The sequence below is a fragment of the Mauremys reevesii genome, linkage group 9, assembly GCF_016161935.1.
Source record: "Mauremys reevesii isolate NIE-2019 linkage group 9, ASM1616193v1, whole genome shotgun sequence".
Lineage (NCBI taxonomy): Eukaryota > Metazoa > Chordata > Testudines > Geoemydidae > Mauremys > Mauremys reevesii.
Window position 1 is genome coordinate 41,799,993 of NC_052631.1, and position 22,735 is coordinate 41,822,727.

Sequence of the window (22,735 nt, forward strand, 5' to 3'; positions counted from 1 at the left end):
TCACATACTTAGTGCACAGTTGTTATAATTGTTGAGGTCATAATTAAGGTTTGGTATAATATTGTGAGCTAAATTACTGTAACTCTTCTTTTTCTGCTTGTGACTTAAAATATGGTCTTTGAAATATATTATAAATTGAATAACTTGACAGTGTTTATAAACAAACTGTATTTTTGAAATAAACCCTTACATATAGTATATTTAGTCTTCAGATTTGGCTTGATTTTAAATCTTAATGAGATCTACTAAACAAGCCAAGCTTGAAGATAATGCATGCAAATTGTACAAAATAATATCCATGCCTAATGGCACAATGCTAATGAAATATCACTGTTCAATACTGCATGTGTTTTTAATCACCTCACAAACAATAGGAAAAATTCTGTTGTTTTCTCCCGGGTAGATCTATAAAGTTCTGCATTGAATTTATAGTATTCAAATTGATAGAGAAGAGGCTTGTCCTCTGCAAACTGTGGCAGATTCAGCATTTAAGTGGCTGCGTTAGATTCTCTTACACTCATTTGGTAAGACTCCCTTAGATTTCCTTACACTGACACATTTCCTTATTTCACTTTTAACAGTAGAAAAATATGTCCAGCCAGAGCACTAAGCTGCTAATTTAAAATACCACTGATGCCAGTATAGACTGCCAATTAATATTACCTAAATATTAAAGAACAACTTTCACACTAATAACTGCCCCCACTCTCAGTGCCTGAGAAAAAGATGGGCTTTACAATATGACTGATGTTTATCAAATCATTTAGATCTACATACGCTCACACAGTGATTGAATGTAAGGGGAGCTAAGCTGGTGATAAGCTGGAGGCTAAGCATGCTGAAGAACTAGAAGGTGTAAAATAGATTAGGGAATGGCCTATTTTAATTTACCCCACCTTCCTGCTGGTTGCTTTTCTTGTTATGCTTCTTGCTTTTGACCTTTTGGCATGTAAGTCACACCAGCTTTGCCTATTAGATGAGGATTCAGAGGTCCAAGCTCAGAAGTGATGTGAAAATTGGTTGTTGGTAAATGGATGAGAGTCTCTGTGCAAGCCAACCTAAGAAAGTCCAGAGAGAGGAATGTATCTGTACCATATCTATTGGGGTGCATGTAACATGTTGGGGAGGGGGAGTTGGGAATGAGGTATATTATGATTTCTAGTTTGCATAATTCTAGTTTGCATAGACTCATCTCTAAGGCCTGCTCACAATTTTTCAAATGGACATATTGCACTTTGAGTCAAAAACTACTTCATATGTAATGTGAGGTGATGAAGAATATTAGCTGACTTACGACTGTTGCATACCATCATTTGATATTATCACAGCTCTAATGTGTGGTGGTGGTTGTCAGCTACAGAGGAGATGGGAACAAAGGATTTTCCACTGCGTCTCCTTGAGTCTGACAACCTGCCCTTGAAAGTAGCCAACATCTGTTATTTCAGGAGGCGAGGGGAAGGAATATAATGCATATATTTAGTTGCTATATGGAGGTGGGGAGAATGCCTCTGGGTCTCAGGAAAGGCAATCGGCTTACATTCTGAATGCAGAGACTTGAAAAATATCCCACGTTATATCTGGAATGTTAGATCTCAGGTGCTCTGCATCTCTCACGGCCACATCCTGCTGTATATTCAGCGCCATCGGCTGATCATACCAAATAGAAAACTTTCTTTAGCATTCAGACATACTAGCATGTCATGCATACTGGAGGGACTGTTCTCTGGATCCATGGCAATGTGATAGTTATGAACACATGGCCCTTATTAGTGTTTGCTATTTGATGATGTTATTGCAGCACTAAAGTTGGATGCCTCTGCTCCAGTCTTGAAGCAGTTCTTCCTCTTTTGTTAGTTGATTTGTCAGCCTTTGTCTGATCTCCATCCCATCAGTTCTTTCCACATTTCTGGAAAGGGTCATTGCATTACAACTTCAGTCACACCTCCACACATATGATGTAATTGATGAATTCCAGTCTGGCTTCAAGAAGGAGCCCTTTTGAAGATTTGCAATGATCTCTTGCTGCAGGCGGGCTCAGGCATATGTTCTATATTAATGCTCCTTAATCTGTCTGCTGGTTTTGACACCGTAGACCATGGTGTCTTTTTGCAATATTTAGAGCAGATGGTGTGGCTGTCTGGAGTTGCTCTAGCTTGATTCAAATCATAGCTGCTAATTTGCTAGTTACACATTCCATTCCTCTAAACACTTTTCTGTCTGCTGCAGGACTCTGTTACAGGAGCCTTGCATTTTAGTGCCCATATACTCCATCTTGCTTCAATAATTTGCTGGTATGGACTGATTTATCATTGCTAAGCTGATGACACTCACCCCTAGCTTTTCTGGGAGGTTTCTCTATCTCCTTTTGTACATTTCCCGCTGTCCACCTCAGAAACAGTGTCTCCAGCCAAGGAGGGGATTGGACATAAGAACATAAAAATGGCCATATTGAGTCAGACCTATGGTGCATCTAGCTCAATGTCCTGTTTTCCAACAGTGGCTGATGCCAGATACTTCAAAGGGAATGAACAAAAAAGGGCAATTATCAAGTAATCCATCCCCTGTCGCCCGGTCTCAGCATCTGGCAGTCAGAGTTTTAGGGACACCCAGAGCATGGGGTCGCATCTCTGACCATCTTGGCCAATAGCCATTGATAGGCCTATCTTCCATGAACTTATCTAATTCTTTTTTGAATCCATTATAGTTTTGTCCTTCACAACATCCCCTGGCAACGAGTTCTACAGGTTGACTGTGTGTTGCATGAAGAAGTACTTCCTTTTGTTTATTTTAAACTTGATGCCTATTAATTTCATTGGATGACCCCTGACTCTTGTGTTATGTGAAGGGGTAAATAACACTTCCTTATTCACTTTCTCCACACCATTCATGATTTTATAGACCGTTATCATACCACCGCTTTGTCGTCTCTTTTCCAAGCTGAATAGATACCTCTATTCATGGATACCTCTGTGGCGCAGCAAAGTCCCCAGTGATTATCTTAAAGGGTTTGGTGATGATTGATGCACGGTATTCCAAGCTCCTGCCACACTGAGGAGAAATGAGGGACTGAATTCAGATCTCCCCTGAATTCAGATCCTATCCTTTATAACTATATAATACAGACTATGTTGGTACTATTGTGCTATCTTACTGAAGTTCACTGCTGATCATCAAATAATTTTCTGAGTGTGAATCCTTGTTAAGAGACTCAGTTTTTGTTAGCTCCCTTTGTTTATTTGTGGAGTTGCCTTTCCAGCTGTTAGCTTTTACAGCAGTCCCATTTATTTCTGAGACTGCATTAAAAATGTGGTAGTATCTTGATCCAGTTCTCTGATATGAAAGTTTACATTAGCCAAACCCTTCTTTTATGATCTGAAAAAATCACTAAACTTTGGCCCATGCTCCACTGTCTGATATAGAAATGTCATACCCAAGTATTAAACCAGAAGACTTTATCATTGTACACTCATCTGTGTATTAATATACTTTTAGAGAAATGATGGTTCTCCATAGTATATGAATGACAAGTATATCCTGTCACAATGTATTTTAACAGTGTAGTGCTACAAATAGTAGCAGTGCAATATATAAATAAAAAGGTAGGTCATTAGAACTCTAATGGGCTTCAGGTTCTTATGTAACAGCTAACGCAGAGGGAAGTTAGGCAACTGCAGTTTAGTGGCTCTAAAAGAAATTGAGGCACTGTAATCAGAAGAAAAGATGTAGAAATCTGAAGTACAAACAAACACACTAGACAAGACAGTAAATGATAAAAACATTCAGTGAAAATTGTATATTATCCAAAAGGGACCAGATTTTTATCTCATTGATACCAGTGTAAATCTAGAATTATGTCGTTAATTCAAATGGGGTTTTTCTGGATTTATTCTGGTGTAAATCAGAGCAGAATCTGGCCCTAGAGGTCTTCTTCACTGAATCTATACCAAATATTGTGAAGTTTAATTCATGAGGGACAAGTTGAATTCTGAGACCGATTCTCCTAAAATCGGGAGTAACTTCACTGAAGTCAACGGAGCGTCACTGGTGTGAGCAGAGAACCAGGTCCAGTTCTAAAACAGGTTGAGAATAGCAGTGAGTGAAAGTTGTTACTGAATGTTCTTCAGTAGCCTGGGTAAATGCTTAGCTTGTTGTCTGGAGATCATTTTACAGATAGGGCAACTGAGGCAGAAGACCAGTGGCACAGGTTGGAATAAAACACAGTTCTCCTGACCCCATCCATTGGATTACATGGCCTACCGAATGAGTTGGCACTCTTAGACCAAAAGACAAGGTTCCATGTCACAAGACCACTGTAACCCCAGACGGTGCCCTTGTCTGAAGTCTCAGCAGACAGACAAGTATTGAATAGGCATTGAGGCTGATTTTACCCTCTAACCCTTCTAACCCTCTAACCCTTCCAGATCTGGGTTGTGCCTGTTCTGTAGATAAAAAGGAATTCTGTTCCTAGGGATTTCAATCCAACATACGTGAGTAGTACATTCACTATGCATTTTTGAGAGACTAAAAGATAAATAAAATCCAAGCTTCCTTTATAAACATGTTATTTTAATATTGGGAATTAGTACAAATAACTTGAGTTTTGTTTTCATAGTTTATATGGTCACTGGTAGAGTTGTGCAAATAACCCATTTGTTTGGTTTGGTGGCAGAAATGTGTGTGTGTGTGTGTGTTTTGGGTTGACCTGAAATGAAAACATTTCTGTGCGTGTGTGTGTGTGTGTGTGTGAGAGAGAGAAATGAATAAGTTGCAACAAATTAGTTTGGAGGTCAAATGAAATGTTTTGTTTACCCAAAATTTTGTTTAATTTTCAAGGCTTTTTTTTTTACATTTACAACAAAAAATAACTTTCAATTGAAAAGTTGAAATGTTTAATTTAGAAAATGTCAAAATGAAGTATCTTGACTCAGAATTTTGTTCTTTGTTCTTACTGAAACAATTTGGCAATTTTAACAAAAATTCTCATAATGTTTTGATTAATCTAAATCCAAATTTTTGGTGGAAAAAAGTTTTTTTGTACAATTTTTTTTTGCCCAATGGTAGTCACCTATACTCAGGGATAAAAATCAATCTTCTATCAAATAGCTGGAAATACTGTAGTTAATTTGTCCATATTTGTACAGATTTGTATAATTCACTTCCAAAGTGATTTAAGCTAAACTGAATTAAGGCCATTTTACTTCTGAATGAGAGGATACACTCAAGTTTAATGCAAATTTAATTAATCTACTTTAAAGTCATACCTTTAGTTAATTTGGATTAATTTTCCTTAGTGTCCCCATGTAGACGAGCACTAAAACTACAGCTATTTTAGAATTAGATTTTAGGAAGTTTGTTCATATGCCCACTATACCTGCATTTTCTCATTATCGAGGTAGTCATATACATTCTATCATTACATTTGCTGCCTGTAATTCATCATACAAGCAATAGCACTATGAGAAAAGCCAACAGACAATATTATTAAGCTTTGACATGGGAGCATTTGGCACTTGACCATACTCTCGTTGAGGCTCAGCCATTCCTACACTGAGGCTGTAGATCTAGCAGCTGTTTTTTGGATGTCTTTGTTCAGTTCTCACATTCTCCTTTTTAATTTTTCATCTTCCTTTCTCCTGTACCACCATCTGTCAATAAAAATTATATACTTCACCCATCACCACTGTTGCTGCTACACTTAAGTAAGAGCCTGTTCCATTGGAAGGGTCTGTTTCTTTTCCCATTGAAATCAATGGGAGATTTGCCATTAGTGCCAATGGCCCAGATTATGAAACCCTTGCTTACAATGAATAATATTTTACCACATGATCAGTCCTACTGAATTCAGTGGGATTACATATGGAGTCAAGTGTGATTAAGGGTGAGTGGCAGAATCTGACCACAGAGGAACAGGATTGGATCCTTACCTCTGTTCACAGTTGCTCTTAATTGTCTTGAAATATATACAAGTGCCCTTGAAAATAACTCTCATGATGATGATTTCTAAGCACAGGAATTACTTTGGTGATTTTTACCTTTACACTGAATTCAAAATTATGAAGGAGAGAGAGAAAATTACCAGTCAGACAATAAATTAAAAACACAGGAATGAAAAATTATGCGTTTTTTTTTCAAATGTAAGATTATTTCAGATAGTCTTCTCTATTCTGCCCTGACAGGGAAGCAGAATGAATGAGATTGTAGGTATTTTCCATCTATAACATGTATTGAATAATTAATTATTATTTCTATTAAAGACTGCCACAATGTGCTGGGCACCGAACAAACACATAGTGAGAGACAGTCCTTGGTCCAAAGAGTTTACAATCAATAAGACAGATGAAAGGTGGGAGAGAGAAAAGAGGTGCAGAGAAGTGAAGTGTTATGTCCAAGGTCATAGAGCAGATGAGTGGTAGATCTAGGAATAGAATCTAGGTCTCCTGGGTCCCAATCAAGTGCACTATCCACTAGATCACACTGCTTTTCTTGAGAACACTAAATAAAACAGTAAAACTACAGTTGTATTCTCCATGTCTGTGAGTCCCCCCCTTCTTTAGATTTTAAAATACAAAAAGGTACCTGTACACAAGCTCTATGTACTCTGACAATTAGTCATAACTCACAATCCATATAGAAACACCACCCACGAAAGTTGTCTATAAAATTTTTCTTCAGGCTAAAATTTGGCTTAACTCAGCTGTTTTGTTGATGTTGCAATCATTTCATTAAAATAAACTTGGCCGGAGTTTGCTTGTTAGTGTGTCCAGGAGATAATCTTGGTGTGATTTCAGGACTTTGTTTTGCTCTAGCAAATAAAATGTACTAGTCTTTAAGAAAAAGTTAGATGCAGCCCTTTGGAAGAAAGCATGTATAAGAGGAAATGTTTTTGTATCCTCACAATGAAGCTGATATAGGCAGGCTGCTACTATTTATTAAAATCTGAGCATGTCAACTTCTTCTGCACATGGCATTTTCCTCTTGAAGCATAGCGGATGTATCAAATGTTTGTCCTAGCAGCCCAGACATCATATGTTTTATTATACTTGCTATATTTACCTTCCAAGCCATCTCAGATGCGTGAAGCATACTGCAGCTGTTGCAGTGTGACATAATATAAATATAAAGCAGGTGTTAACTAGCATCCTGTATCTCATGTCAAATATAGTTATAATAGATTACTGTTATTTAGCAATTTAGGTCAGGCCACAGTATATTTTTGCAGATATTATGGTCATATAAATGTAATTGCCATACAGTGATGTTTTACTGCAAGTCACTCTCAGTACTACAGATGAGCCCAATCTGAAGAAAATTAGGATCTGCATCCAGACTTTAAACATCCTAGGTTAAGATTTTAAAGCAATCTAGGAACTTTGGACACATCTTCCATTAACTTTAAGATGTCTTTGGGGAAGTTCTATGGCTGGTGTTGTACAGGAGATCAATCACTACGTGATCATAATGGTCCCTTCTGGCCTTGGAATCTATCAATCTATAAATCCTGTAGGTTGCTTTGAAACTCTCCACCTGGGCTATTTGGAGTTGTTTCGATCAGATCGATCTGTAAATTGAGCACAAATCGTAGGAACCTTACCTAGTTCATGGTAATATTTTGATCTTCTGTTCTCACTGATTGATCAGCCACTGAAACATATCAATAAACAAGTGTGTCTGTGAAAGGTGGTGACCGTAAATGGAAACAATCCTGTGCTCTCACCCGCCATAACTCGCTATGCTGCTGGTCTCACTAAGAGGCTCTTTGTCTCTGACATCTCAGTGCAAAGCTCCATTTATTTAAGAGCAGTTAATAAATCCATTTGAAAGAGAGTAGGGTTTTGTGAAGAATGAATCTGCACTGATTACCAGATCGAAATCCCAAATCCCCTGAATTTTGAGGATGGGGAGTGTTAAAAATTCAAACCAGCTCTGGAACTCAATTTTGCTAATGGTCAGTATTGGCCAGATTTTTAAAGAAGCTCAGCAGGCAGGGGACACCTTGACTGCTGCACTCTTCTGAAAAAATTGGCCATAAGTGTCATAGTGGGATCTGCTGTGTTCTGAGCACTGGAAATTGGCCTCACTTGTGGACACTGAGCCTTTGGGGATCTGGCCTTGTCTATCATGGACTGAACCAAAAACCCGCATCAGAACCCCCTGAACTGTGAGTGAGTGTGTGCTAAATTCCTATCTACATCCAAACTCCACAGGTTGGGCTCATCTCTGGTTTAGGAAGGGCCAAGCCTTTATTTACTTACTCATTCCTTAGTCCTTCCTCACTCAGGTAAAGTCTCATTTATCCAGTACCATTTTACCCAGACCTGACACAGTGCTGGCTGAGTCAGGTGTGGGTAAAAACTGAAGGCAAAGCTTCAAGAGGAAAAGGAATGGGCTGTTTGTGAAAACTTCTCCCCAGTTGTTCCATTAGCTGTGCTTTTATAGCCCTGCAGAACAGGTGCCAGCAGTTAAACTCCATAGATCTCCAGGGCCATCTGTACAGAGGCCCCCCGTCTGCATGCTGCAGTCTCTTCCCTTTCCATAGGGCTGCACTGACAGGATTCCTGCAGTCGTTATCTACCTCAGGGACCTTCCCTGTAGAAGGGAGACCAGGGGATCTAAATACAGGTCCTGGACATATTATGTCCCCTCCTTGAACTCCTGGGGGATGGAAGAGCTGGGACAAAGCATGTTGCCCTAGTCCTGGCCTACCCAGTCTTTGCCAACCCACCCCCTCCTCACCCACAGATCCCCAGAGCTGCAGAGAGGTGGCAGTAAGAGCTCCCCTCCCCTCCCTTTCTCTCCCCTCAGGAGCCAAGTAGCAGGCTTCAGTAGCAGGTGCAGCCCATACCATATTTTTATAGCGGGGGGAGGAGAGGGTGGAAAGAGCTCAGAAGCTGAGAGGATTTTGTTCTCTTCTTCCTCCTGGTGGAAAAAATGGTTTGTCTCTTCCCTCCCTCTTTCCTTGCCGCCCCCCAAGGCTTGGGGGAGAGGGGAGGAGCCACTAGATCAGTCTTCCAGCCACACCTGGAAGATGGGGGTGGATGAAAGGCCCCTGGAAATGGCCCTCCCCCCCCCCCCAGACCTGGGCAAGAGGGAATGAAGAACCTCCATTATTGCCAGAGGACCAGAGATGCTCTAGGGACAAGATGTGGAGTGGGAGTGATATGAGGCTGGGGAAGCAGAACATTAATTGATTTGGGGATGGAACACAGGATTAATTTAAGGCTGGGGGGTTGCAAAGTTGATATTTGGGGCTTGGGCACAAAAATAATTGTTGTGCGGCTGATAGGGCCATATAGGGCCTCTGTTGCTTAGTGTAGGAAAATGGCTGAATGGGCCAGGCCTCGTGTGTATTTCAGTTATGTGACAGCTTGGGGCATCTTGGTTAACATACAGTTCAGTTTTTGAGTGTGGGGGCAATCAAGTGCTGTTGTCCCTGTTGGGAAGTGAAGGGACAAGAGATTGACACCAAATGTGCTGGAGTCACCCTGACCAAGATCACAATCAGGCACAATTAGGTAAGACAGGGATGTGGGGGGGACACTCCTACCTACTGCTAGGAACCTCTCCCAGGGTAAGGACTCTGTTAGGGTCTTAGGTACCACTGACCCCTCTCTAAAGAGCTGAGACAGCTACAAAACGGTGGTGTGTATGTGTGGGTGTGTGCAAAGCTGAGTGGGCTTTGAGGGGATGGGTAGTGCAGAGGGGCTGTCCATAAATTATTTAATGCATGAGGGAATGGGCGACTCCTCAGTTTTGCATGTTTGTTTCATTGTTACAAGAGGTGGTGCGTCTTGAAAATCGCCAGCAAATGTATTATGTAATTTATGGACAGCCCCAGAGCTGAGATGGCGAGGGCTAAAGCCAAAGAGAGCAGCAGCCCTCCTAAGAACCTTGGGCATGGGCCTCCCCAGCCAGCAATCAAACCTGAAATCACTGCAGCTGGGTCAGGAGGTAGAGGCCCCCAGCGCATCCCAGTCAGCACCGACCTACCTGCCAGAATCCTTGGGCCTCCACCCACCCAGGACTACAAACTGTGAGTGAGGAACTGGGGAGAGGGAAGTGGCTAGAACGTATCAGCCTGCGGAGGGCTGAGGTTGTGACTGTAAAGGGGTGGGAATCTTATTAACTGCTAGCTTTCCCAGTCCATGCTATTGTCCCTCATTTTCCCCCAATAACACTATCTCTATTTTAACCCCCTGGACTCAGTGCTTGCGAGTGGGGCAGGTTTGCCATCAAGGGTGCTCAGGCTGGTACATAGTTTCCAAGGTCTCTGGGTGGGGGATCAAGCTATTGGGACTCCTACAAAATATAGAGGGACTCCTACAAAATTTAAGCCCAGCTCTTTTTGCAGCCAGCAATACCTGGAAGAAGGCTTGTGTATAGAACATGAATTGCCCAGCTGTTACTAGCGTTCCCTGCGAAGTCTCCCCATCTCTGACCCTGGTTCTTGCTGAGCAGAGTGACACACAGAGGGTCTTTAATATCCTAGTTGAATTACAATCCACACTTGCAGCTGTGTGTCAGTAGATCTTAGCAGTTTTTTCAGTTCTTACTCCTGCCAACCCAGCCTATTAGCAGAAGAGCTCTGCAGAGAGCTGGAGATCCAGCCATACTGGTGCAATAACATGCTCTGTGATAGAGCTGATCTGTAGGTTCCTAAAACAATGTAGTGGTGAGATTAAGAAGTGGCCATGTTAAGGCCTTAGTTCCCTTCTCTTGTAAATATATTAGTAAGGAATTCTGCAAGAAGGAATGGTCTTGCCAAACTGGAATCAGCTGTACTTGCAGAAGCATTTTGTCTGCCTGTTTCATTTGCATCAGCACTAGAAGGGTTTTGCTGTATAACTATCCCAACAAAACTGAAAGCATAGACAAGGTCTGAAAGGAAGCAAGTCATTGGGCCAAACTCAGGCAGAATTGTGCCTGCTTACATGAGGGCTGAGCTTAGTCCATCAGCATTAAGTGATGACTGCCCACAGAGAAGCCTAAGGGGGTGCCCAGCTGCAGAAGATCTCCGGTCAGAAGGTCTTGGGGCTGTATTACCTTTGGGGAATAAATGATGCCCATAATTTTGTCGAAACATGTTTTTGACAGAAAATGCCATTTTTTGTCTAAACTGAACAGTTGAGAAAAACATGTCAATTGTGACAATTTCATTTAGGGGGAAAAATAAACAAAGCATTCAGATGATGGTTCAGCATTTTCAGAATGGAATGGTTTGATTTTTCTTTTCGAAATGACCCTTCAAAACAACATTACTTGTTTTTAGGGAAGAAACAATTTTTCAGAGTTGAAAAAGGTTGAAATCGGAATGAAATGTTTCAGCTTTATTGAAAAGAGGCGTTTCAATTGGTGCAAAAAGATTATTTTTAAATTGTGTTTGAAAATTTTTAAAAAGTGCAGGAAATTACAAAAATTCTTTTCCTTTGGAAATATTTTCAAAATCATAATTTCCTGTGAAATAGAAAATCTGGGTCCTATCCATCTCTAGCTACATATTTCCTTTCCCCACCACCACCCCATGTGCAGATTCAGTACCTTGTGAAGGACTTTCTATTATGTCAGGAAGTGGGGGTGGGAAGTGACACAGACCTCTGTGTGTGTACTCTCGTTCTCACACACACACACACACACACACACACACACACACACACACACACACACACACACACACACACACACACACACACACACACACACACTTTTTCTATGTGAGAGCCGAGGGGTATGATTCCTAATGGGTCAGGCATTCAGATTTTGACTCAGAAGAGATCAGAGCCAGACTTTCAAGTGCCCAGCACCCACAACTGTAGACAGATTTCCAAAATTGCCCAACACCCAAAATACAGCCTGAATGCTGCACCTTTCTGAAAACCTGGCCCTGATTGTGAATGCTACACACTTGTGAAAATCTGTCCCTTAGAGTGTGCCCAGAAGGGCTGGGAACAAATGCTGCCTCCCAGACACTGCTATGACATTGCACCTTAGCTGTGACCTGGAGAGCTGTGCAGTCTCTATTGACTGAGGACAAACAAGCATTTTGGTGGTGGTTCTTGCCAGCTTGATTCACATTCAAACTTTCTGAGATTCATCTGGTGTGAAGCTGCCAGTTGCCTGCTGATTCTATTTTGGTTTGGGTCATGTACAGACATGCTATAGAAAGGATTGCTTCTTTGCTATCTCTGCTCAAAGGAATGCAAGGTCTCCTTTACAGTCTGTACATACCATACCATACTTTACCACCGGGAGGTGCCAGATGCAAAATTAGGTCTAATTTTAGAGCTGGGGAGAAACATAAATAAGAATTGATGGTTCAAATAGCATTGGAGGAGAAAAAAGTGGTGGATTTTCCATGATAATCCATTTTACTATTTTCTGAAAATTCAAGCCCTCCCAGTCTAAGTAGCATGAGCCACTGCTGGGGGAAGGAGGAGAGGGGAACTCCCAGGAAACAAGTTTCAGAATCTTAAAAATAGTTTTATTTTTCCACAGGTGATTCTAATAATATCCATAAGCTTGAAACAAAATCTCTCCTAACTAAACAATATTTTCCCTATTGCACATGTGTACGCTGGCTTATTATTCTAGGGTTCCCAGAAGTGCTGGGTTGCTAGAATTGTTTATCTCAGTCAAATTTGATGTGTGCAAAGAATGCAGGATTAGGCCTTTAAAGGGTGATGTGTGATTGATTCATGTATTTTTCTTATATGCTCTATTTGTTTCTCTTACAATTTGGCTGTTTACATTTTATTGCCATGTGTCTAGCTATCTATCTCTTTTCGTATGTTTTTGCATCATTACTGTTTATATTAAAAGTACAGCAAAGCTTTCAAAAAAGCAAATGAGAATGGATATATTAATCTCCTCCCTCACCTGACCATCTGCTCTTGCAATGTCCCTTGAAGCTACTGAATATTGCCTGAGATATTTGTCGAATTTAAGAGTATAGGCATCAGCCTTGGGCATCTCATGTACATTTCAAGGAATGTTAATGGAACAGCAGCAGAGTAGGGAGTGTGGGTGGAGGATCAGCTATAAGGCAGTTAACTTGCTTTGAGCAAAGCTAGGTACAGAGACATGGATGCTAACTTCTAAGGGCTTGATTCATTTGTAAATGTTCTGAGCCTTTGTGGTGGGGAAGGTAACCAGAATTGGCTCTGCTTATAACCTGCTGATTCAGCAAGGACTGTGCAATACAGAGAAAACTAATTTAAAGCAATTAAAGTTTTATGCTGCACCACCAAGCTTTGGAAAGCTGCATGGGCAATAGATGCAGAGGAAGTGTACGAATGAACTCCTCTTTTTGTTCACAGGTGAGTTCTATGGAATTATTTAACTTCCATCAGCAATCATGTGGTCTCTGCAGTGACCCCAGTTGCTGCATGGGCATTGGCATGGTAGGCTTTTCAGCCTGTATTACAAAACATTCAGATTGTTTTAAAAAATGCAGGCCAGAATCTCAGCCGGTAGAAACTGGCGTCGCGCTGCTGAAGTCAATGGAGCTATGCTTATCTATGCTAGCTGGTGACTGGGCTTTGCCTACCCAACTTTACTGCCTGAAGCCATTCCCCCATCCATCAAAAGGCTTCATATCTTTTCTGGCCATTCAACTTTTCTTCTGCTTTCTCTTTCGAAGACTTTCCCGTGGCTGACAGACTTGTCCATTCCTAATGTAACTCCTCGTGGACAAGGTTAGTCTACCCCCTCTGTTGGGTAGTAGCAACAGCTAAACGGCACCTAAAACGTGGATGTTTATGGGAGCCTGCATGCTCCTGCTCACTCCTCTTCTGGCATTATGGGTAAAATCCTTCCCTGCCCATCTAAGGGGAGCAGACATGTTGTTGCGTTAGTGCTTTTACGTGATTGCGCTTCACATTCGTTCCAGCAAAATCTTTCTGCATGCAGACTGAGACGCTGGAGCTCTCAGACTCCCAAACTGAATGACACAGCCCGTGCTGCTTGCCGTCCCCACACAGGGTCCCCCTATGTCCTGGCTTGCACTCGGCTGTCATGGTATGGGCTTCTGACTGCACAACCAGAGCCCCGAGTGTCCTCTGCAAAAGCTGCCCTCCTGACCAGGGCAGGTTTCCTGCATCGTGGCCAGCAGGAACACATAGGTAATGTACTTTGCAGCACCTCTGAGCAGGAGCAAAGTGCAAGCGTGGCTAGTATTTACTGAGAACCAGATGGAGGGCTAGATGTGACCCTGTAGGAAAGCGGCAGCACATGGTTGGCTGACTCATGCAGCAGTATGGACTGGTGCTTTGGAGAAGAAGCAGTTGCAAGCTGGTGGGGTAGATCAGCACCAGACAAGCAGTCCTTTGCTCACTGATGGGCTTTATTCTTGAGGTGCATTGATTACAACAAGAGAGAGCAACAACAGCAGGTTTGTAATACCCAGAAAACAAGCCGCCCAGGTTATAATCCAGTTTTTAGGGACTAGATGTAGCGCTTCTCCAGATTCTTAACACCCGTCCCTCTTCTGACTAGAAAGTAGTTGGCTTTCTAGACTATCCTGTATTCAGTCACAGCTTCCCTAGGCCCTCTCCCCGCCTTACACAGCAGCACAGAGAGCAGGATTCAGCCAGCCCATGCACTCTATTTTCCAAAAAGCTTGCAAATTGTAAGCTCTTCAGAGTAGAAGGAGTCCCTTCCTCATTGTTTGTAGAGCATCTTGAGCAATGTTGCACCCAGCTCTGGGTGCTACTGTGACAGAAATGAATATTTTTCAAATAGCAACCCTACTACGGGGTGTGTGCCTGTGGCACTGTATTTGAGACTTGCTTCTAGATACCCTCTGGTACTATGGGCTAAATGGACCTATCAGCTGTCTGGAGAAATGTCTGTCCCACATTAGGAATTCTGGGGAACTGGCTGAGTGAGACCCCCCTATTATGCCTGCCAGGAGCTGGGCGCAGTTCCAGACTCTGTGCTGGATGGAAGGTGCAATTTCTCCCAGAGGGATTGAGGTTAAAGCTCCATGGCTGTGAAGCGGAAGGTCTATGCTTGATCCTGAGAGGGGCTGAGTGCCTGTATTTTCCACTGAAGCCAGTGTGTCTCTCTGACCCTGAGCCCTTTGTCAGTGAGCAGAGCCCAACAGTGAGGAATATGTGGTAGAGATTATACAGTCATCAGAGACACTGAGACATGGATCTTGGTCACACTTTATACCATACATCTAGCACAAGGGGGGGCTTGCCCCAGCCCATCCTACAGTCATATTCCAAGCCTCCGCCAGCAACTAAATAAGTCTTGTCTATCCAAAGAGCTCCCTTTTCCGTATAGGGCTTGTTTGTGAATGAGGGTCATTTTTCAGCTCTGAGATCACACAACATGGTGAAAGCAGTTTTGTGTGTCTGTCTCACTTGCTGGGTGACATTAGTTTTGATACATTAATTTCCCATAAGATAGTAGCTTAAGCCCCAGGGAGGCAGGATTCAAAGTTCTAACAGCCTTGCTGCAGCTATCAAGGGTGGAACAGCAAACAATAAACCAACCCAATATCAAATGAGAGCAAATCTTCCTTCCACCCCAGCCTCCTGTTTGGGTTTAATTCCCAGGAGGCCATGTTCCTGCTTTCTAGTCACCTTCGCAAGCTTCACAGAATTGAGCAACATTTTTAATCGCTATAACCCAAGATGGCAATAGTGAAAAGGCAACAGAAAGTCACCACTTTACGGCAGAGACCTGCATACTGTGGGTGCTTGCTGGAAAAGGCTATATTAAGAGTTAAGTGATTAATATCCTGGGCTGAAGCAGCAGCAAGTTTGGGGGAGGGAGGGGGGGGGGGAGGGAGAAGGAAAGGGGGAAGAGAGCACTTGTGTGCAACAAAACATGGTGCTCTGATATGGGTTGCACCTCATGAGCCCCTGGACAAATTGGCAATGGGAGGTGTGCTGGGAATTTACCATAAATCAAATGCAGTGCAGCTCTGGGAGGTGAAAAAAATGTCTGGGCTAAGCCAGTCTTTCAACACATGGCACGAGCACACATCTATCAAAGGTGCTGTGAAGTGAAGATGGTTCTTCCGAGTGACCTCTGCATATTCATGCTTGTGTGGCCGCCCCCCTTCTCATGGAGTGTGGAACTATTCAGAGAAGCCAGGCCCACAGGGATTGCATGACAGGTCCATCATGGCACTGAACTTTCACAGTGGAGAAGCAGCAACAGCTCCCCTGAAACTTCCATCCTTTCTGGTCTGCTGGCTGTGGGCTGAAGGACCTACACTCCATACCCTGAGAGCTTTTTCTGGTTTGTGATCAAACACTCCCTGTTAAACTGTTGATCTGGTTTCAATTTTTATTTAGCTGAGGTAGTTCCTGTGCTGTTTAGATTCCGAGCCTGTCGCTGTCTTGGTTCTGGGGCATCGTGTCTCACCCAAAAGGCCCACAGAAAAAGCCCAGATTTTCATGGTGTATCTTGTGTCCCTCCATCTTCTCAAGAGTTGGTGGCACATAACATTGACATCGTTTGCAGAGCTGATGTGTCTGTGGGGAAGTCGTGTGGTCTAGTAGTTAGGAGCACTGAGAGACAGGAGACCTAGTTCTGGTCCTAACTCTGTCCCTGACTTTCCAGAAGACTTTGGGTGAATCATTACCTTGCTCTGTGCCTCAATTTCCCTGTCTGTGAGATGAGGATGATGGTTTTATTCATCTTTGAAATCTACAGATGAAACTAGACAAGTGCAAAGTATTATTAATATAGATAGGACTAAAGAAAGGGGTTAGTTAGGTCTTAAAAAATCTTCACTGACAGGCTTTAGCCTACTCTGAATCATCTCTACTCCCCCTTTTCTCCTCTAGCAATGGCTTTCTCTAAGTGGCTCCATGAATATTTACCATTGGTGCTGTAAGAGCCCTCTCTGCTATGCCTTCAGTCTAGATCCGTTTTCCTCTTTCTGCCTCATCAATTCTCCACCTCATGTATGATTTCACATTTTCTGTTCCACTATTATCTACGCCCCTTTAATTCTGTCTCCATCTGCTGCCATGTGATTTAATTCTGTAATGCCTTATGTATAGTAAGGCCAAATGATAGTGGATGTATTGTTCATGAAAGACCCTATAGAAAATAAAACTGGATTCTATGGTTGGGAGTCTTTGAACTGTATAAGTACCTATCATGGAGTACAATGATTAGGGGATAGCGTTGTTTAAACTAAGCACCTATAGGAAAGATGTGAGTTAAATATACTGAGGAACAATTTCCTGGCATTTGCAATTCTCTGCCCCAAATAAATCTGTTGCTGAAGTTCAAGGATCGAAGGCAATTATTTGGATTGTTATGGGGATCTCATAAATGTAACCATAGTGTTTTATGCTCACGTGCACAGAGCTGAACTGATTGTTAAATTAAAAAGTGTTTTTCCGCTTTCCCTCATGGCATTTTGGAAGGGGTATGTTCTGCCTGTCTGTTTTAGATGCTTATATGTCTCCCATCCCTGAAATATCTGAGCACCTCCCAAGTATTTAAAAATAGAAACAAGTTTCTCTCCTTCCTTTCCAGTGCAAGAAATAGCTTGATTAGTTTAGGGGGTGTGTGTAACCGGCTGTGTTAAGTGTCTGTTGAGGGAAGGCTAAGCCAAAGAACTGATTTCTGCATGCAGTTGTGAGTAGAACTGAGCAAAATTGGTTTGGGGTTTTTTTTTTATTCCATGGCAGAACAGAAAAATTAAAAATAAAAAAAAATGTTTCAGGTTGATCCAAAACCAGTTTTTGTTGTTTTTTTGGTGTGTTGTAATATTTTTGTTGGTTTAAAAGAAATCTAGCTAAATTTTGAAACAAAGTGTTTCAATGTGAAAAGCTGAAACATTTTATTTTAAAAATGTCAACATAAATGTTTTAACTTAAAAATATATATATTATTTTTTGGCTGGAACTATTTGCCAAATTCACAAAGTTTGTTAACCTGAAACAGCATTTTTTGATGAATAGATGAGTTGTCCAAAATTTTTTGCCCAGTGCCAGTTGTGAGTATAGTCATTCTAGGAAGGGTTACTGCCTCAGAGGCATTTTTGAGGCCATGGCTTTGTATTCTAGCCAACCAAATTCCTGGGAAGAAAAGGGGATGAGCTTTAGTGGACCGTCAGTGCTTTTTGTCTTGTATTTCTTGGCTTCTGTGGGGCTTACTTCAGTTTTGCCATCTTTCAGGTGAAAACCACCTTCCCCTATAGCAGCTTGCTAGGGGAACCCAGGTGCAGTTACTTTCAGGAGGCCACACTTCATTCCCATGAGCAGCCCTGGAGCCCTAAATGATTTGAGTTCCACCTGCCTGAGAGACTGTCCCTATCTTCATAGATACTGTGACACTCGCAGCCATTTGAGGTACATGAGCTAAGACCCCAGCGGCGTATTATCGCCTAGGCCAACAAGGCTTAGGCCTACGGCGTCAAATTTGCAGGGGCGGAGAATTTGCTCACGCCCCCTCCCCAACTCTGCCCCTTCCCCAAATCCCCGGCCCGCCGCCTCCTCCCCCAGGCGCACTGCGCTTCTCCCCTTCCTCCCAGGCTTGCTGCGCGAAAGCGCTGGGAGGGAGGGAGAAGCGAGTAGCGGCGCGATTGGAGGAGGCAGAGCAGAGGTGAGCTGGGGGGAGCGGGGAGTGACCCGAGGAGGCCGGGAACCACTAAACACCCCAGCTCACCTCCACTCCACCGCTGCCATCTCCCGAGTGCGCCGCAACTCCCCTTCTCCCTCCTCCCTCCCAGGCTTGCCGTGAGGGAGCAGAGGTGAGCTGGCGGGGGGGTGGGGGGCATTTTTTTGTGGGCCTAGGGGTGGCAAATTTGTTAATCCGCCACTGTAAGACCCCCTAATAAAATTTAGGGGGCAGATGGCACCATGATTTCTGTGAGGGGTCCGTGGTTCTGGAACTTTCTTCCCACTTTTGTTCACCAGAACCCAGGTTTGATTCCTTTAAATGCTGAAAAGTGCTTTGGCTTTCCTAGGGTCTGAGAAGGCTTGTTTAAAGCTTTATTTAATATAATAGACTAAATTCTATACTTTTAAATATGTATAGGGTATGGAGAGCTTGTGAGACTGCTGTGAAAGTCTGTATAAATGAATAATAAAAGGGAAAAGGTTAGCACTTTATTAGGCTGCTACTAAGTCACTAAAATGCCATTTTATAGCATATGTGAAGAGGTAACAAGCTGAGTTCCTGGAGTTCCCCCACTGTAAAGAATTTTATAACGCACACATGTGGAATGGGGATGGTAAAACAGAGTGCTGTCATGGCAAACCATAGGAAAAGTAAAATTATGCTTCTATTAAAATATCAAGTGCAGATCTCTGAGGTGGGTCCCCTCAGAGTTCTTTCTGACTAATGCTCATCTCAGGGATGAGGGGACTCAAGGAAGTGGAGGGTATGGCCTCCAAAATGCATGGCTCTCAGGAATCCACGGGGAAAGGCAACGCTAACTGTGCAGTAGGGTTGCTCTTCCTTGGTACTCCCCGTCCCCTGCACAACATATCTCCATTAAGAACTGGGCTGTCACTTGCGCCCCACATCACATGGGAGTCGTTGCTAGGAATAGCTCCTGTACGGGCATCCACTTGGCAGTGAGGGGAGCATGATACTGGTAACAGCTGCTCGCTAGCATGTCAAGTCCCCAGAATCATGGCGCTCGGTGCGGAGGGTTCCATTCCACAGACTACCAAGAGGAGAGAAGAACAGGCACAATAGGCACTGCCCTCAAACGTCTCTTACAGGTATTTGGGCAGTTCATCAAGTATAGACCAGGAAAGTTCCCCAATCTTGTAAGGTCACCCCAAGCTCCCACAACATTTTCAGACACTCAAATTTCTGTGGCTCTGTTGCTGTGGGCTATAAAGCATGGCCACCTGGTCATGGTGGAATTCCAGTGCAGGGCATTTTGTTGGGTCATGTTTGTCATGACACATCTGGCTAAGCCATTCTAATTGTCCCAGACATTTTTTTCACACTACAGGATATACACTGGGATTCATTATACCCAACTCCAGGCCTCACACAAACCACTGGAGACATTACATCATGATGAATAGTCATGTTCTGATACGTCCATGACCAAATTTCACAGACAAAATGTCGTGTTTCACTAGGAGATGGTTTACGGTTAAGCCTGGCTCTCACCATGGGTAGACTGACAACGTAAGTGAAATGTGGAGAGTGTACAGATGCAGGACTAGCTTATGCTCGTATATTATCAGTGGTTATGGGATAGCTCAGAATGCAGGAACAGACTTTGGTTTATATCCCAAATCAGCGTTGTTTCTATTAAGCCAAAAGACTAAAAATGAAATGACTATGAACATATAATGGGAGATATGTGTGTGTGTGTGCAGCTATACAGTGAACAAAAGCTATTTTTTAAATGTTAGCCTCTTTCCCCCAAATTAGGCACGATGGTTAAAAGTTCAAAATCAGCCCCTTCATTTGTGCACCAGTAGTTATTGTTTTACAAGTCCAATCACTTGTGATGGATTTAGATGTCAGGTTGGTGTGTGTCTATGTTCTATTCTTTGCGAGAATTTGCATATGCAAAAATCTGGGTGCAAAATATGAAGGATGAAAATTTAACTAGTTTGTTCATTTTATGTTTTTGGCCAAAGCAGAGCCCAGCAGGAGATAGAATCTTGTTGTGTCTTTCAGCCTCACCTGTTCCAGCCCATTAAAGTGGAGCTTGGACTGGTTGTACTGGCCATACCATCTGGCCATTCCTGGCCAGAAAGATGGCTGTTCCCATGTGAAGCCTTGAGAGTATGAAGTGAAAGAAAATATAGGGATCGTCAGGCCTCCTAGAGGGTTGAGTATGTGTATGTTTTGGGACTAGACCGTGTAGTAGGAAGCATGCAGGGTCATGGATTCAGTGCTATACATGTACCTCCTGGGTAATTGTTAAAGGATCTGATCTTGTTCCCTTTGAAGGCAATGCCATTGACTTCAGTGCAAGCTGGACTGGGCCCATGGATCATTTTGATGGGAAAGGGTTAAGGCAGACCAGAGGGGCTGATTAACCTATTAGGCAGCAAGCTGGGGGGAATTAAGCCTGTGAAAGAAGTCTTAATTAGAAAAAGCTCACCTGTGCAGGAACAGGCGGGGGCTATATAAGCCAGGAAGCTGACAAAAGAGGGGGCTGCTGGAGAGGCTGCAGGCACTCCTTGGGAGGAAGGAGCGGTGAAGCTGGCAGAGCCAGAAGGCTAGGAAAGGGCTCAGGGACATGCAGCAAGGGTGGAACAGGCCTTGGCTGCTGATTAGAGGGTCTGTGAGCCAGAATCCGGAGAACAGGGTGGGCCCGGGTTCCCCAACCAGCCACTGGGGAAGTGGCACCAAGGGGGCAGTGAATAGGAAGACTGTCTGGGAGATGAGACTCTCTCCCTCAGAAGGGGAAACCACAATAATGACTTAGCTGAAGGGTCCACAGATCCAGATAATGTGGCCAGGAGGATGTGCCATCCCTGTGAAGAGTGGATCAACCTGTCACAGTCCTACGCATAGGATTGCTACCTATTTGGATTTGTCCTGCTGCACCCAAAGCATTGCATAAATATGTGGTGACATTGCCTTACAGCATGATGGGTCTGGACCAAACCCCAGCTCCAAACACCCACAGGAACAGCTGCATAGGAAAGTCTGAATCCAGACCCAAACTTAGCAGCTGGTGCCTATCTTTAAGGTGCGGTTCACAAAAGCCCTCCTATTCAGGACAGCACTTCAGCACATGCTTAGATCTCATTTACATCAATGGGACATAAGCTCATGCCTAAAGTTAAGCACATGTCTTAGTGCTGTCCTGAAGTTAGGCCTAAAATGAGCCAAACTAAAACCTTGGTTCTGAAAACTCCCAAACTTTAGGAAAATCTGGATCCAAACTGTGGCTCAGTCTCATCTCAAAACACAACATTGCAATGTAACCTCACTCTTGCTGTAATGAAATAGCACCATGTTGGGGCACAGCAAGCAGCATAAATCCATGACATGCCATCAGAACTCTGCAACACACTCAGGGGATTCTTTATTAACCTAAATCAGCTTCTGACTGTACTTTATCTGACAAGCTTAATCAGTGTCTTACAGGATGTGGGATATATGTGTCAAAATTAGGGCATCTCCATCGAAATATGAGGTAGATGGAAACATTGATACTGGACCTGCACTGTTGCTGGCTGCTGCTGTAATATGAGCACTAATTTTTCTAGCATAGGCACCCACTGTGTGATTTTGAACAAGTCACTTAACCTCTCTGAGCCTTAGTTCCCCATGTGTAAAATGGAGATAAGAGTATGCAATAGACTTTGGGATCCTCAGCTGAAAGGGCTAGATATGTACAAAGTAGGTGATTAATACTCTTGTTGTAATATATTAAGCTTGATAAAATTAAATTATTTAAAATAAATGTAGAATCATTTTGCTATACAAAAATAATATACACCTTTATGTGGGCAAACTATTGCAAATCATTTGTCTTCCTTTAAGGAACATCCTTTTTATTCCAAATGAGTATCCTGCAAGAGATTCTTCTAGCTCTAGTTCTCACTGGGTTTCAGTCTGCCAAGTTTTCCACTCCTACTTCCTATTTTAAAAAAAAAATGTTTCTCTCTCCTATTGCTAATCTTTTGCAGTTACAATAACCTTAGGTGTTACTCATAACAGTAGTAGATATACAGTTTTCAGATAGAAGTGTGATTTTTTTGATAGTATCTAAACCTATTATCAATATTTTCATGACATTAGAATAGTTTAAATAATATTTTAGTTAAATATC

The 22,735-nt window shown here is 42.7% G+C and overlaps 1 long non-coding RNA gene across 1 annotated transcript; it reads right to left on the reverse strand.

The window, feature by feature from the left end:
* Positions 1-5,581: 5,581 nt before the first annotated feature.
* On the reverse strand, positions 5,582-10,436 carry LOC120371249. Its single transcript, XR_005584228.1, has 3 exons — positions 10,359-10,436; positions 7,592-7,641; positions 5,582-5,645 (listed from the first exon to the last, which is right to left on the reverse strand). It is a non-coding gene; the product is annotated as an uncharacterized LOC120371249 (long non-coding RNA).
* Positions 10,437-22,735: the final 12,299 nt, after the last annotated feature.